Genomic DNA, 17990 nt, shown 5'->3' on the forward strand with positions numbered 1-17990 from the left:
AGTGACTCATGATTTGTGCGTTGATACCCTCTGGTTACAGGAAAGCTCTGTATATTGGAAGGAAATAGACACTTTGATGGATGTCTTCTTATTTTTCTGTCATTCACTTAATAACATATCTTATTCCAAACCATAATAGCAAGTAGTTTTTAGACTGCATCTTGCAGGGGAGAAAGTATGTGAGAAATGGTCTTTCTCCGCATAATCTTTTCTTCAGTACACGTGGGAGGAAAGATAGCCACTGATTTACCTGCAAGCTCAAGAGGAGGGTGTCTTTGGATAGACTGTGTGGGGTAGGGGGACTAATTTGATTGAAATTTGTTTGAAATTCAAGTGTGGTCATTTCCTATGAAATAAGTTGACCCTGAAAATAAATTCCATCTAGGAATTTAATTATTTTGTACTGACCTCAAAGATCTTTGATGATTTTCTTATTGATATTTCTCCACTGTGAAGAGTCCTAAATTCCTTAGAACTTCTAAGAGTCACAGCGAAATGTCAGTGGCCTTGGCTTCTGGTTTTCTGTCTTCCTGCTCTCGTTTCATGTGGTCATCAGGCATCACTAAGTGTACCAGGGGCAGTGTGCCAGACGTGGAAGGGTGAACCGGGGCCCAGGCTCTTCATTCAGATAGCTGCACATAGTGAGGAGGGTGGATTATGCAGAGTTAACAGCCAATGTAAAGACAGTGTCTCATTGGGCTGGTGACACATTTTCTGTTTGTCATTACATCAGTCATATGGAGGCCTTCGCTGATTCTACGAAAACAGCAGGAAGAGGGTAGGACATTCATTTCTTGAAACAAATCTGGTTGATCCACACCCTAAAAGGAGGTTCCAGGGCACAAGCAAGCCTCCTGTCCTCATGAAGAGGCTCCCTTGGGTCTTGATTGACACTGTTTCCAAGGGCCTCAGGGAGACCTTGCTGGGTAGCATCTGGCATGAGGCTTAGCAGGCTTGACATCCAAGGAAAGGTGTTCCAGGGTTTCCCCCTTCATCCCACTGGTTTTTGCGGGGGACCGCCCGTAAAGGGTTAAGTCTTGGGAGCTGCTCAGCAGATATGCAGAGCCTTAGGCACATTCCTAAGCTCCCTGTCCCGCCACCCTCAAGAATTTTTATAGCCCTTAAAGCCCCAAGATGTCTTGTTTCTGCAACATGTAAGACAGATAATCTTATAGTGCTCTGTACACAATGGTAAGGGTCTGGTGATTGTATCCTGAGGTTAAAAAATAATCCTGTGCATGTCTTAAGTCACGTATTTTATCCTATAAATATTGTAGCCTAATAAAGAAAGGCATCAGCCATTTGTGGTCGGATCCTCTCAACCCCATCTTTTGTCTCTATCTCTTATTTTTCTTAGCGGGGATGCTCCGTTCTCTCCCTGTGCAGGTGCAACTCTTGCTTGTGCTGGCCGCGGCAGGTGGCGCCCAACGTGGGGCAGATCGACAGTTTTCCTCGCCACTACTCTTATTAAGCTGAAAAGAGTGAGTATATAAGTATACAAGTGATTTAAATTAAGGAGGAGTAGTAAGGTATATAGTTGAGAGTATAAATATGGGACAGACACATAGTCGTCAATTGTTTGCACATATGTTATCTGTAATGTTAAAACACCGGGGAATTACTATTTCCAAACCTAAATTAATCAATTTTCTTTCATTTATTGAAGAAGTCTGCCCTTGGTTCCCCAGAGAAGGCACAGTAAGTTTAGAGACGTGGAAAAAGGTAGGGGAACAAATTCGGACTCATTATACTTTACATGGCCCTGAAAAGGTTCCTGTAGAAACTTTATCTTTTTGGACACTAATTCGTGATTGCTTGGACTTTGATAATGATGAATTAAAACGTTTAGGAAATTTTTTAAAACAGGAAGAAAATCCTCTTCATGTTCCTGATTCGGAGCCCAAGTATGCTGTTTCCGAGGGAATTGAAGGTGACCCTCCATTTTGTAACTTATCGCGTCCTTCGCATAATAATGATTCACTTTCCTCCACAGATGAGGTGAAATTAGACAAAGGGGCTGCTAAATACCATCAAGAAGACTGGGGTTTTTTAGCACAAGAAAAGGGGGCGTTAACATCTAAAGATGAATTGGTTGAATGTTTAAAAAATCTCACTGTTGCTTTACAGAACTCAGGAATTAAGCTTCCTAATAACAATTTAAAATCCGCTTCTGCTCCGCCTCTTCCCCCTGCCTATGCTCCTTCTGTTGTTGCGGGTCTCGATCCCCCTCCGGGGCCTCCTCCTCCTCCGCCATCTGAAATTGTGTCTCCGCTACAAAAGGCATTAAGACAAGCACAACGACTTGGTGAGGTTGTCTCCGATTTTTCTCTTGCTTTTCCTGTCTTTGAACATAACAACCAGCGTTTCTATGAAGCGCTGCCTTTCAAACAATTAAAAGAGTTAAAGATTGCTTGCTCACAATACGGTCCTACCGCTCCATTCACTGTTGCTATGATAAAAAATTTGGGTACTCAAAATCTACCCCCAAATGATTAAAAACAAATAGCTAGAGCTTGTCTTTCGGGGGGAGATTATTTATTATAAAAATCTGAAAATGTTAAACAGTGTGCTCATATAGCCGATGTTAATCGGCAGCAAGGTATACAAACCTCCAGTGACACCTACAAATATATTGATCATGTTATTATTATTGTTACAGCGGATACAAAACGGAGAGGCTACGGCTTTTTGGGCATACATTCCTGACCCGCCTATGATTCAATCATTAGGATGGGATAAAGAAATAGTACCTGTCTATGTCAACGACACAAGTCTTTTAAGAGGAAAATCAGACACTCATATTTCCCCTCAGCAAGCCAATATCTCCTTTTATGGTCTTACTACGCAATATCCTATGTGCTTTTCTTATCAATTACAACATCCTCACTGTATACAGGTGTCAGCTGATATATCCTATCCTCGAGTGACTATTTCTGGCATTGATGAAAAAACCGGAAAAAGATCGCACCGTGATGGAACTGGACCTCTTGACATTCCGTTTTGTGACAAACATCTAAGCATCCGCATAGGAATAGACACTCCTTGGACTTTATGTCGAGCCCGGGTTGCGTCGGTGTACAACATCAACAATGCAAATACCACCTTTTTGTGGGATTGGGCACCTGGGGGAAAACCTGATTTTCCTGAGAATCGAGGACAGCATCCACCCATTCTCTCTGTAAACACTGCTAATGTATATCAAACAGAACTGTGGAAACTTTTGGCTGCCTTTGGTCATGGTAATAGTCTATATTTGCAACCCAATATCAGTGGGAGTAAATATGGTAATGTAGGAGTTACGGGGTATTTATATCCCCGAGCTTGTGTCCCTTACCCATTCATGTTGATACAAGGCCATATAGAAATAACATTGTCATTGAATATTTATCATTTAAATTGTTCTAACTGCATACTTACCAATTGCATAAGAGGTGTTAAAAAAGGAGAACAAGTTATAATAGTAAAACAACCTGCTTTTGTAATGTTACCAGTTAAAATAACTGAAGCTTGGTATGACGAGACTGCTTTAGAATTGCTACAACGCATTAACACGGCTCTTAGCCGCCCTAAAAGAAGTGTAAGCCTGATTGTTCTGGGTATAGTATCTTTAATCACCCTTATAGCAACTGCTGTTACCGCTTCTGTATCTCTAGCACAATCCATTCAAGCTGCTCATACTGTAGATTCCTTGTCATATAACGTTACTAAAGTAATGAAACCACAAAAAGATATAGATAAAAAAATAAAAGATAGATTATCAGCTTTATATGATGTGGTTAGAGTTCTAGGGGAACAAGTTCAGAGCATTAACTTTCGTATGAAAATTCAATGTCATGCTAATTATAAATGGATTTGTGTTACTAAAAAGGCCTATAATGCATCTGACTTTCCGTGGGATAAGGTGAAGAAACATCTACAAGGAATTTGGTTTAATACTAATGTTTCTCTAGATCTATTGCAATTACATAATGAAATCCTTAATATTGAAAATTCTCCTAAGGCTACTTTAAATATAGCTGATACTGTCAACAATTTTTTACAAAATTTATTTTCTAACTTCCCTAGTCTGCATTCACTGTGGCAAAGCATAATTGCTGTGGGCGTGGTTTTGACTGTTGTACTTATCGTGATTTGTTTGGCTCCTTGTTTTATTCGTAGTATTGTTAAAGAATTTTTACATGTAAAAATTCTGATACATAAAAACATGTTGCAACACCGACATCTTATGGAACTTTTAAAAAAATAATAAAGAGAGGGGAGCTGCGGGGGACCGCCCGTAAAGGGTTAAGTCTTGGGAGCTGCTCAGCAGATATGCAGAGCCTTAGGCACGTTCCTAAGCTCCCTGTCCTGCCACCCTCAAGAATTTTTATAGCCCTTAAAGCCCCAAGATGTCTTGTTTCTGCAACATGTAAGACAGATAATCTTATAGTGCTCTGTACACAATGGTAAGGGTCTGGTGATTGTATCCTGAGGTTAAAAAATAATCCTGTGCATGTCTTAAGTCACGTATTTTATCCTATAAATATTGTAGCCTAATAAAGAAAGGCATCAGCCATTTGTGGTCGGATCCTCTCAACCCCATCTTTTGTCTCTATCTCTTATTTTTCTTAGCGGGGACGCTCCGTTCTCTCCCTGTGCAGGTGCAACTCTTGCTTGTGCTGGCCGCGGCAGGTTTTGGGCAGACAGAGTTTTGGGGTTTTGTTTTTGTTTTTGTTTTTGTTTTCCTTTACATTCCATCAGCAGAGGGAAGAGATAGGAATAATCATGTCAAGAATAAATGATATTCCAATCAGTGCTTCCTTCTTGAGTTGGATCAAAATTTGGACTACCATTTTAAAAAAAGAGAGAATGGACTTAGAGATTGTACTGAGTGAAGTAAGACAGAGGAGAAATATCATATGACACCCCTTATATGCGAAATCTAAAAAGAAATAATACATATGAAATTATTTACAAAACAGAAACAGACTCATAGAGTTAGAGAACAAACTTATGGTTGCCAGCAGGAAGGATGGGGGGCAGGGATAGTTACGAAGTTGGGATGGACGGGTACATGTGGCTATATTTAAAATGGATAACCACCAAGTCCTACTGTACTGCATAGGGAACTCTGCTCAGTGTAACGCAGCAGCCTGGCTGGGAGGGGAGTTTGGGGGAGAATGGATACATGTATATGGATGACTGAGTCGCCCGTGCCCTCCTGTGCACCTGAAACCATCACAACGTTGTTAATTGGCTATACTCCAATACAAAATAAAAAGTGTGTTTTAAAAAGCCAAATTTTCAGCCTGGTAGCCAAAGACCCAGATAGGTAGCATTTGGATATAGAGTCTAACCATCCTCAGTTTTAGCTGATTACAACCAAGAAGCAATTAATTATATACACTCTTTAACCTAAACTACAAGGTTACTTCGAATTATAACAAATAAGCTTTGAACCTCAGTCTTCATACAAATCAGAGATTCTTACCTCCCTCTTGCCAGGAGTTGTGTTTAAACACCCCTACCCTCTCTGAGCCTACAATGATGCCCTCCTCACCACCCTGCTTCACTAACAAGCTCTCAAGGCTACCCTTTCAAAGGGCAATCTGTCACAAACCACAGAGGGATACAGCCCTGGACTAAAGGATACTGTTAAATATGATTTTGATTTAGTGGCTCTGATTTTATCTTTTGTACTGTGTAAAGAAAAAAAAAAAGACAGTAATGTTTTATCAGCAGCTACATGGTAAGCATATTGTACACTTCAATTAGATTCCCTTTATCTGGTACATCCTGCCATAAGTGAACCTCTGCCTCGTGTTTCTTCCGTCCCCAGGCAGGCACATGCAGCCCAGGTTGAGGGTTCTAAGATGCTTTATTAAATGGAAAATTAATATAATGTTATTGTGTCAGCTGGCAGCTTCTTGAGAGTGAAAGACTTTGCAGTATTTTACTATCAGAACCAAATTCCAGCTTCTAGGAACTGGCAACCTAGAGAATTTAATATCCATGCTTCCCCAGGAGAAAATTGCCTAAGCCCCCACGTGAAGCTCTGGCTACAGCCACATGGAGCCAAAACAACAAGTGATTATATGAACTGAGCCAAACACCTGGCTCATTCCTGAGCAAGAATAAAACTGGCCTTTGTATGGTGTATAAACTGGTGGGATTTCAGGGATTTGTATAGATTTCATTTGCTTACTCAATAAATGTTTAAATGAATGCCTTCTATGCTTGGCACTGTAGGTCCTGGAGATGGGGGAATAAGCCATGCTCTGGACTTCAAGGAACTCACCATTTAGTAAGGAGAAAAACATGAAACAAAAAAACTATAATACCAGATGTGGTGAAGGCTGTCGCCATTATCATTTAGTCGGACACCGCAGAAGCAACTTAGCAGCAGAAGCAGCAGCAATCCTTTCTCCCATTTTTCTAACTAACAGATGCCATTTGTGTTTGGGTTGGTGATGTCCCCAACTCTATACTCCCTTTAGCAGTTTCTTTTGTAGCTAGGAGTACACTAGTAACATAATTCTGGACAATGAAATATAAGCAGATGTCTAACGGGATATTCTGGGGTAGCTTTCACTCACTTAAATAAAGAGGACAGACATGACCCATGCTGCAATAACTTTCATCTTTTGCATTGAGCATAGGTGTGATGCCTGGTGCAGTGGCAGTCATCTTGCAACCATGAGGTGGTAAGGAGCGCTAACACTCAAAGGGAAAAACATAAGGACAGAAAATTCCTGGCTTCCTGATGACAATACTGAGATTCTGAATCAGTGCCAGATACCACCAAAACTCTGGATGTTTTGTTAAATAAGTAATAAAAACCAAATACACACTTTTTAAACTTAAGCCATTTTTCATCTGGTTTTCTGTTCATGTATAGTTATATTCCTAATGAGTGCAATTGTGCGGTAGTTTGAGCATTCTTTGGCATTGCCTTTCTTTGGAATTGGAATGAAAACTGACCTTTTCCAGTCCTGTGGCCACTGCTGAGTTTTCCAAATTTGCTGGCATATTCAGTGTAGCACTTTCACAGCATCATCTTTCAGGATTTGAACAGCTCAATTGAAATTCCATCACCTCCACTAGCTTTGTTCGTAGTGATGCTTTCTAAGGCCCACTTGGCTTCATATTCCAGGATGTCTGGTTCTAGATTAGTGATAATATCACTAATGCTAGAAAGTAATGCTCAAAATTCTCCAAGCCAGGCTTCAGCAATATGTGAACCGTGAACTCCCTGACGTTCAAGCTGGTTTTAGAAAAGGCAGAGGAACCAGAGATCAAATTGCCAACATCCACTGGATCATGGAAAAAGCAAGAGAGTTCCAGAAAAGCATCTATTTCTGCTTTATTGACTATGCCAAAGCCTTTGACTGTGTGGATCACAATAAACTGTGGAAAATTCTGAAAGAGATGGGAATACCAGACCACCTAACCTGCCTCTTGAGAAATCTGTATGCAGGTCAGGAAGCAACAGTTAGAACTGGACATGGAACAACAGACTGGTTCCAAATAGGAAAAGGAGTACATCAAGGCTGTATATTGTCACCCTGCTTATTTAACTTCTATGCAGAGTACATCATGAGAAACGCTGGACTGGAAGAAACAGAAGCTGGAATCAAGATTGCCAGGAGAAATATCAATAACCTCAGATATGCAGATGACACCACCCTGATGGCAGAAAGTGAAGAGGAGCTAAAAAGCCTCTTGATGAAAGTGAAAGAGGAGACTGAAAAAGTTGGCCTAAAGCTCAACAATCAGAAAACGAAGAGCATGGCATCTGGTCCCATCACTCTACGGGAAATAGATGGGGAAACAGTGGAAACAGTGTCAGACTTTATTTTGGGGGGCTCCAAAATCACTGCAGATGGTGACTGCAGCCATGAAATTAAAAGACACTTACTCCTTGGAAGAAAAGTTATGACCAACCTAGATAGCATATTCAAAAGCAGAGACATTGCTTTGCCAACTAAGGTCCACCTAGTCAAGGCTATGGTTTTTCCTGTGGTCATGTATGGATGTGAGAGTTGGACTGTGAAGAAGGCAGAGCACTGAAGAATTGATGCTTTTGAACTGTGGTGTTGGAGAAGACTCTCGCGAGTCCCTTGGACTGCAAGGAGATCCAACCAGTCCATTCTGAAGATCAGCCCTGGGATTTCTTTGGAAGGAATGATGCTAAAGCTGAAACTCCAGTACTTTGGCCACCTCATGCGAAGAGTTGACTCACTGGAAAAGACTCTGATGCTGGGAGGGATTGGGGGCAGGAGGAGAAGGGGACGACAGAGGATGAGATGGCTGGATGGCATCACGGACTCGATGGACGTGAGTCTGAGTGAACTCCGGGAGATGGTGATGAACAGGGAGGCCTGGCGTGCTGCCATTCATGGGGTCTCAAGGAGTCGGACACGACTGAGCGACTGAACTGTACTGAACTGAACTGATATTCCTAATAGTGACTGGAATAAAAGGAAAGGTGTATACAGATTACAGGGGAAGGTGTGAGTAACTTATTGAAATGGGAAAGGTCAAGAAAGGTCATACTTCCTCCCAGGAAAGATATATTTCCATGGAATGACATTTCAATCAGCTTCAGTGGAAGCACAAAAGTTCTCCTGGCTGAGGGATGTCAAATGGAGAAATGCAAACTAGACTGAGGGACCAGCACATGCAAGGGTTGGGTAGCATGAAAAAGCAAGCATCCTGGGGAGCCAGAATGGTTCAACGTGAAGGAAGCATGAAGCACAAAGGAAGAAAGCATGGGTTTGGGGAAGGACAAGTGATGGTGTGTGAGGATGGAGTTAATCTAGTTAAGTAAGCACTAGCTTATAAGGGGTTAAAGCGGATCAGGGACTCAAGAAAGGTTTTAAGCAGGTGAGTGATATGAGTTTGAAAGATAACTTGCTTCCCTGGAAATATGCAAGAGAGAAAACGGAAAGGACAGAGCAGGTAGCTCAAGGACCATCAGCTTGAATGCACTGTTATAATCTTTAAACCCTGGTGCCAATAAGTAGCTTTTATAGTATACGAGAGATAAATATCTTAATTCAAGCCTGGCACATAGACTATCTTATTTAATCTTTTTTTAACCCGGTGGGCTCAGTGTTGTATCTCCACTTTGGAGATGAGACGACTAGATGTCAGGAGCTTGAGCAATCGCCCAAGTTCTCACAACTACAGATAGGAGGTTGGGTTACAAAGACCAGGTGGATCTGGTGTACCACCCCGCCTTGACCCCCCCCCCCCACTCCTATATGACAAAGGACTTTGCCCCCAGCTGGATTGGGGGTTACAGGGGTGCTCTGGACGCTAACATAGGGACCCAGAGATCACAGACGTGGTGACCAGGAAATTACTCTCCCGACCCAAAGAAACATTCATCCAGAGGAAGGACACAGGGAGACTGATCTTGTCAGCACAGCCCAGGCATGTGTAGATAGACTCTGCCAAAAATAGGTCAGCAGGGAAATCTCTCTTGATAAGAATTCCTTCAATCTGTGGGAACCAGAATCATTGTCTTCAAGCTTGTCCAAGATAGATCAACTAGAGACATTTTTAGATGATACTACTCATAATAACCTCTTTAAAAGTAACTTGCCCCAAATGCCAGGCACTGTCCTAAGTGCCTTATATGCATTAGCTCATTTAATCAACGACAACATCACAGGGGGAAACCTCCCAAGCAGAGTTTATGTTGCACGTTAAAGCACTAAGAGGCTGCCAACAGAGACACGGTACCCACGAGGGGCAGGGGGTGGGGGTAGGGAAAGGGCTGTCCCCACCTGCTCCCTGCTATTGAAAACCTCTGCAACAGAAGCTGAAATGTGTATTCCTCTGGAGAAAGGGATACAGTGGTGGAGACAAGCTGAAGGGAAGCAGGAGGAAAGGAAAACAGCCAGCATTTATCAGGACATATTATACGGCTGAGCCAGAGCTGGGTCCTTAGAAAGCCTGTGCAAAATTGACTGCACAGTAACCACCCCTGAGCTAATGCTATCAAGAGGGCTGTTTAATGGCATTACCCAGGAAGAATCATGGCAGTTTTGTTCCTGCCCAGCGAGGAAATCCATTTTCACTTAGGACATCAACCAGGAAGTTCCACCGCCAGCCAAATGGAATAAAGCATGGATCCCATGGCCCCATGTGGGCAGCACACAGGTGATAATTCTGATTGTGCACATTTATCTGAGTGCATATGCACGCCAGGCACGGCCAGGAGCACTGTATGTTTGTTACCTCATTTGATCCATAACGAGGTGAGAATGCCACCTCCAGTTTATTGATGAGGAGAGGGAGGCATAGGGGGTTTCTGTAACCTGACCAAGTTTATCCAGCAGCTGAGTCATGGGTTAGGGAAGGGCCATGAAATACAAAATAGAGAGTGGTCAGATCAATGCAAAGACAGAGCTAATAAACTGAAGGGTCCATTCTTGGAATGGCTAATGGGGGTCACGTCAAATCGTTGGATGGCCAATATGGCACCAAGTAAGTAAGTGTTAGCTGCTCGGTTGAGTCCGACTCTTGTGACCCCATGGATTGTAGCCCGCCAGGCTCCTCTGGCCATGGGATTCTCCAGGCAAGAATACCGGAGTGGGTTGCCATTTCCTCCTCCAGGGGTTCTTCTCACCCCAGGGACTGAACCCAGGTCTCCTGCATTGCAGGCAGATTCTCTACCATCTGAGTCACCAGGGAAGCCCCTGATATGGCACTGGCTCTAGTCAATCAGACTGGATGCTGGCTGTGGGCACCCACTGGAGTTGGTAGGTGCTGAATGGCTGAATGTGTGCCCAGGTGATGAGCAGGCAGTCAGCGTTAAGTCAAGTATCTTAGAGGGAAACCAGATCTCCACAACAGAGCACAATATAGATGACTTCTTGGAGCAAACTTTAAACAAGCATTCAAATGAAGACTGAACATCTTTACCAGACTTCATTTCATGGCACTCATTAATTCCTGCACTCAGCCAGCAAGCATTTGTTGAGTACCCACGATATACCAGGCACGGCTGCAAATGCCTAGAATACAACTTCTAATAAGAAGAGACAAAAATTCCTGCCCTCATGGAGTTCATGTTCTAGTAAAGAGAGAGAGACATTACCTAAGAAAAAGTAATAACTAGGTAAACTATACTGGAAGATGATATGTGCTATACAAAATAAAATAGGTAGATTGGAAGACAGGCTGGGTAGGCAGGCTGGGATGAGGGTCAGGGCCCCAGCGAAATGGTAACATTTGAGCAACACTTAAGGTAAAGAGTTAACAGGTAGCTAGAGGAGCTTCCAGGCTTCTCTGGTGGCTCAATGGTAAAGAATCCTCCTGCCAATGCAGGAGGATACAAGTTCAATCCCTGGTCTGAGAAAATCTCCTGGAGAAGGAAAAGGCAACACCCTCAAGTATTCTTGCCTGCAGAACTGCACGGACAGAGGAGCCTGGTATGCTGCAGTCCATGGCGTCCCAAATAGTCAGACGTGACTGAGCAGCTGAATCGCAACAACAGGAGCGCCTCTGATCCAGGTGTTTGAAACAGCCAGTTCACAGGCCCTAAGTGACAGCAGGGTTTGGGCCTCACTGGGGAAGAGAAGAGAACCCAGCAACACCAGTGAGGCAGGAATAAAAACCAACGAGCAGAGCATCCCGGAATCTAGGGGATGGGCCCCACGTCCCAGCTCTACCAGGCGCTTCACCTTTCTGAGTCTCAATGTCCTCATCTGTGAAATGGAAATAATAACTGTAGCTGCCTGAAAGGTTCTTGTGAGGATGAAATGTGACAATATGCTTAAAGAGCTAGGCAAGCTCGTGTGGGGCAGGTCGTGAGCCCTCAGCGATAACAGCTACACAGTGGCCTCTCCTCTCAGCACCTAACTCCACAGTAGCACTTCCATCGTCACTCGTCTCCCCGCCTTTCCTGAGAGGCAGGGACTGTGTCTTTAGACCCTCAATCAGGATGCGGCAAAGGGCAAGCCCGGGGTGCAGGAGGGTGTGGAATAGGGCACTGAAGACGATCCAGCAGGGAAACAGTAGATAAAATTGTAACTCCGGCACTTAATAATGCAATTTATTGTCCTTCCCTGGTGGCTCAGTGGTAAAGAATCAGCCTGCCAAGGCAAGAGACATGGGTTCGACCCCTGGTCCAGGAAGATCCCACGTGCCGTGGAGCGACTAAGCCCGTGCACCACAAATATTGAGCCTGCACTCTAGGACCTGGAAACGTCCCACAGCTACTGAGGCCTGAATGCTCTAGAGCCCGTGCTCTGCAACAAGAGAAGCCACTGCATGGAGCCCAGGCACAGCAACTAGAGAGTAGCCTCTGCTCACGCAACTAGCCAAAAGCCCGCCAGCAGTGGAGACCCAGCACAGCCAAAAATAAATAAGTAAAATTTGAAAGAAAATAATGCAAGTTATTGGCTGTTGCACTGAGCAATATAAACACTCTCTAAAGATGAGAGTCCGGCCACATACTCCAGACCTCAGGCTCTAGAGGCAGGGGAAACGTGGCCACGGATGTGGAAGAACCACCAGAAACAGACGCTGACCGGAAGGGTACCAGGCTTGGCCTTGGGGGACCCAATAGGGTTCTTGGACAGAGGTTGTGATTTGTCCAGGGTCTAAGGTCACTGCCGTCCGTGAATCAGGGCAATTCGGAGCCTCCCACTGGAAAACACTGCCTCTTCCTCCGCCATGTGCTGCCCATGCCTCAGTGCCAGTGTCTGCCCCGCGCGACTTCCCACGGTGTCACGTCACGGCACAGAAATGCGCCCTGGCGACCTGGAATTCAGCTCACGCCTCCTTCACGGGGTTTCTCTATTTCCGGTGACAAAAGCAGACACCTCCCCTCCCCCTCGCCCCCAGAAGCCTGAATCTGTGCTTTTCATGTATGTCTGTCCTCCAACTGTCCCGGGACAACTGGGCTTGTGTGCAAGGTGAAGAACAGAACCGGAAGAGGAGTGAAAAAAAATCTATCCTCAGTGGGAGGCTGGCCCCCACGCCCACAATGGGGACACGGTTGTGCACAGGCTTCCGAGGCATCACGCTTGGGCAGAAGACACCTCAGGAGCTGCTAATAATTCCCAAGCCTCTCCTACAGCCAATTTTGCTCCAACTCCTTGATTTAATTACACTCCCGCATACAATAGGATGCTTGCATTCTCCTATATGCAATGAATATTAAGCTGATAGACTGTAATTTCCTCCACCAGGCGCACTCCCATTTTTTGCATATTGATGCCACATTTAGTTTGTTATTTTCTAATTTTCCATCCTCCTGGTCCTGTGCTCAACCACCTTCTCCCCATAATAATTTCTATCACCTTTTCCGCATAATAACTTGGATCAGCAGAAGCATACATCCTTCCCTCCCTCTCTCCTCCAATCCCACCCAGAAGGTAAGCAGCACACACTTGAGCAATATGAGCCCCCCTTTTATACCTGCCGCAGGAGTGGAGAGAGGGCTTTAGGCTCTAATTGGAGGACACATGGCCATAAATGGTCAAGAAGAGATGATAAAAAATGGAACTACAGCAATGTGAGGTGATAGCTCATAGTAGTTTTGATTTGCCTATCCCATTAGAATGGTCATCATCAAAAAAGTCACAAACAAAAAAGGCTGGAGAGATTGTGGAGAGAAGGCAACCCTCCTACACTATTGGTGAGAATGTAAATGGTGAAGCCACCACGGAGGACAGTACGGAAATTCCTTATGAAACTAAAAATAGAGTTACCATCAGTTCAGTTCAGTTCAGTTCAGTCACTCAGTCGTGTCCGACTCTTTGTAACCCTAAGAATCACAGCACACCGGCCTCCCTGTCCATCACCAACTCCCAGAGTTTACCCAAACTCATGTCCATTGAGTCGGTGATGCCATCCAGCCATCTCATCCTCTGTCGTCCCCTTTTCCTCCTGCCCCCAGTCCCTCCCAGCATCAGAGTCTTTTCCAATGAGTCAACTCTTCACATGAGATGGCCAAAGTATTGGCATTTCAACTTTAGCATCAGTCCTTCCAATGAACATACAATCCTGCAATTCCACTCCTGGGCATATACCTGGAGAAAAACATGGTCCAAAAGGATACATGTACTGCAGTGTTCATTGCAACACTGTTTACAATAGCAAAGACATGGAAGCAACATAAATGTCCACCACAGAAGAATGGATAAAGATGATATGTATGTACGTATATATGCATGTACATATGATGGAATATTACTCAGCCATTAAAAAGAATGAAATAGTGCCATTTGAAGCAACATGGATAGATGTAGAAATGGTCATACTAAGTGAATTAAGTCAGACAGAGAAAGAGAAATATCGTATGATATCACTTTTATGCCAAAGAATGCTCTAACTACCGCACAATTGCACTCATCTCACACGCTAGCAAAGTAATGCTCAAAATTCTCCAAGCCAGGCTTCAGCAATATGTGAACCACGAACTTCCAGATGTTCAAGCTGGTTTTAGAAAAGGCAGAGGAACCAGAGATCAAATTGCCAACATCCACTGGATCATCAAAAAAGCAAGAGAGTTCCAGAAAAAAGTCTATTTCTGCTTTATTAACTATGCCAAAGCCTTTGACTGTGTGGATCACAATAAACTGTGGAAAATTCTGAAAGAGATGGGAATACCAGACCACCTGACCTGCGTCTTGAGAAATCTGTATGCAGGTCAGGAAGCAACAGTTAGAACTGGACATGGAAGAACAGACTGGTTCCAAATAGGAAAAGGAGTACGTCAAGGCTGTATATTGTCACCCTGCTTATTTAACTTATATGCAGAGTACATCATGAGAAATGCTGGGCTGGACGAAGCACAAGCTGGAATCAAGATTGCTGGGAGAAATATCAGTAACCTCAGATATGCAGATGACACCACCCTTATGACAGAAAATGAAGAAGAACTAATGCGCTTCTTGATGAAAGTGAAAGAGGAGAGTGAAAAAACTGGCTTACAACTCAACATTCAGAAAACTAAGATCATGGCATCTGGTTCCATCACTTCATGGCAAATAGATGGGAAACAGTGTCAGATTTTATTTTTTGGGCTCCAAAATCACTGCAAATGGTGACAGCAGCCATGAAATTAAGATGTTTACTTCTTGGAAGGAAAGTTATGACCAACCTAGATAGCATATTCAAAAGCAGAGACATTACTTTGCCAACAAAGGTCCGTCTAGTCAAGGCTATGGTTTTTCCAGTAGTCATGTATGGATGTGAGAGTTGGACTATAAAGAAAGTTGAGTGCTGAAGAATTGATGCTTCTGAACTATGGTATTGGAGAAGACTCTTGAGAGTCCCTTTGACTACAAGGAGATCCAACCAGTCCATCCTAAAGGAGATCAGTCCTGCATATTCATTAGAAGGACTGATGAAGCTGAAACTCCAATACTTTGGCCACCCGAAGAACTGACTCATTTGAAAAGACCCTGATGCTGGAAAAGATTAAAGGCGGGAGGAGAAGGGGATGACAGAGTATGAGATGGTTGGATGGCATCACTGACTCAATGGACATGAGTCTGAGTAAACTCTGAGAGTTGGTGATGGACAGGGAGGCCTGGCGTGCTGCAGTCCATGGGGTCGCAAAGAGTCAGACATGACTGAGCAACTGAACTGAACTGAATACGCAGAAACTTTAAAAAGTCATACAAATGAAATTATTTACAATACAGAAAGATACTGACAGACTTAGAGAACAAATTTACGGTTACCAGGGAAAAAGGCTGGGGGGAGGAATACTTAGGGAGTTTGGAAATGACATGTATAAAGTACTGTATTTAAAATAGATAACCAACAAGGACCTACTGTATAGCACAGGGTATTCTGCTTAATATTCTGTAACAATCTAATTGGGAAACGAATTTGAAAAAGAATGATACATATACATGTATACCTGAATCACTTTGACAAGTAAGACAAATAGAACAGAGACGCGTACACATATAACTGAATCACTTTGAAACTAAGACATTGTTAATCAAGTACCTGTGTACGTTCTCAGCTGCTTCAGCCGTGTGTGACTCTTTGTGACCCTATGGACTGTAGCCCACCAGGCTCCTCTGTCCATGGGATTCTCCAGGCAAGAATACAGGAGTGGGTTGCCACGCCCTCCTCCAGGGGATCTTCCCGACCCAGGAATGGAACCCGTGTCTCCCGCATTTCCTGCATTGCAGGTGGATTCTTTAGCCACTGCGACACCGGGGAAGCCCATACTCAACTATACGTCGATATAAAATACAAAGTTAATCAGAAAAGAACAGAGCTGTGGGTGAGCTTCTGAGGGTGGATGAGGAGGCTGGAGACATCCTTGCTCACAGACATCAGAGTCAGGTTCCTCGGGCCAGCCTCCTGTCAGAAGGTGTTTGGTATCTTTAAGGGAAGCAGAGAACAGTAACATCTCTCCAGGGAGGGAACAGGAATAAAAGTCAGGAGCAGGCTGGGGTGTCCAGAATGGGATGACTTCAAAGCACTCGTTTTGGCACCTGGGGTCCACTTTCACTCTAAAGAGAGATGGGTCAACCAACAAGCAGAATTCGTGTTACTGGATAGAGTAATTCTTTCACCAGCTCTGACAAGTTCTTATCCTCTGATTCCCCTTCTGTAGACTGGATGCAAAAACTATTTGTCTATTACTAGAGTCTTTGTTTAGACAAACTCAGAGTGATGGTTTAGGTTGAGGTTCACTTTCCTTTACACGCTCATCCTGAGCACACTCCAGCCACGCCAGTTAGACTGAAAGATGTTCCAGGCTCATGGGATTGTCTGATGGTCCCCAAATCTCCTTAGCAACACATTTATAAAGGCTCTTAGAATAGACTGCGTCTGCAGCTGACTAATTCTATCCATTACATGTTGCTTTTTACTGGTTCCATTTGGAAGATCTTTCCCTCTGTGAGCCTCAATTATCTCCCTGATAAATTAGGGGGGGGTTGTTATTTAGAGTGATGATGATAGCTTACCTCTAACATGGGATTGCTGTGAAGATAATCAAAGGAATGTATGTAAAAATGTAAACTGTCAAATGCCCAACTGAAGCAGATATATCTAACAGTCTATATGATCAAATGGAGCAAGCTCTGGACTGGGAGTTAGATTTTATGCAATTTCAGAGGCTGAACACATCACTTAACATTTCAGGGGGACACTTTCCCACCTGTGAAATGTAAGCCATGACCCTGGACTTTTCCCTTAGCAGGACTCGTATGGAACCCATGTGAGCATTCTGGAAAGTCATCTATAAAGTGTAATGTGGTGTGCAGGCATCCAGGACAGCCAGACTCACTGAGGAAGTTTCTACCATGGAAAAGTCATGTGGCAAATCCCTTTGTAAAGCAAATAATCTCCTGCTCACATACGCCTCAAGTCCAAAACACACTTAGGTTTCCATTTTAAACCAGCTCAAATGAATCTGCCAAATGTTCCATACCAAGGTGAACTTTACTTAGCAGCTGTTTGACGAATGAGTGAATGAGTGAGTGAATGAATGAATGAACAATGCCAGGTATAATGAAGAGATAGATGGCTTTCTTATGGCTCCAGCTTCACGTGATGTTTTTAAATTCCTCCGTACAATTAGTTTCGTGAACCACCAGGCAGCACAAATCTTTATTGGTACTAAGAGAATCTGAATTACTGAAAAATCATCTCTTCCTACAAAGTTTTATTAGAAGTATGACACATGTTATATGGTGTTTCTGTTAATTGAGCACTGAGGGAGGGAAATGCACACAGATGCAGAGAACTCACCGGGCGAGCAGGCAAGACCTGGCTTCTGCACCCGGTCTCATCGCTGTCCTGGGTCTCTGTCCCCACCCAGCGCCCTGAGCTCTGCCAGCTGTAAGGAAGGCTCTGCCAGCTGTAAGGAAGGCCCTGCCAGCTTCTCTTGTGATCAGGCTGCTGTCTCTTTTCTCCACCCACTGTAAGCCCCACCCTTCAAAGTCTGGGCTGCAGTCTCTTCTCACCCCATTCAAAACCCACACAGTAGCATCGTTAAGTAAGTAGTGCTGCCTGAA

Source organism: Budorcas taxicolor, chromosome 2, assembly GCF_023091745.1.
Source record: "Budorcas taxicolor isolate Tak-1 chromosome 2, Takin1.1, whole genome shotgun sequence".
NCBI lineage: Eukaryota > Metazoa > Chordata > Mammalia > Artiodactyla > Bovidae > Budorcas > Budorcas taxicolor.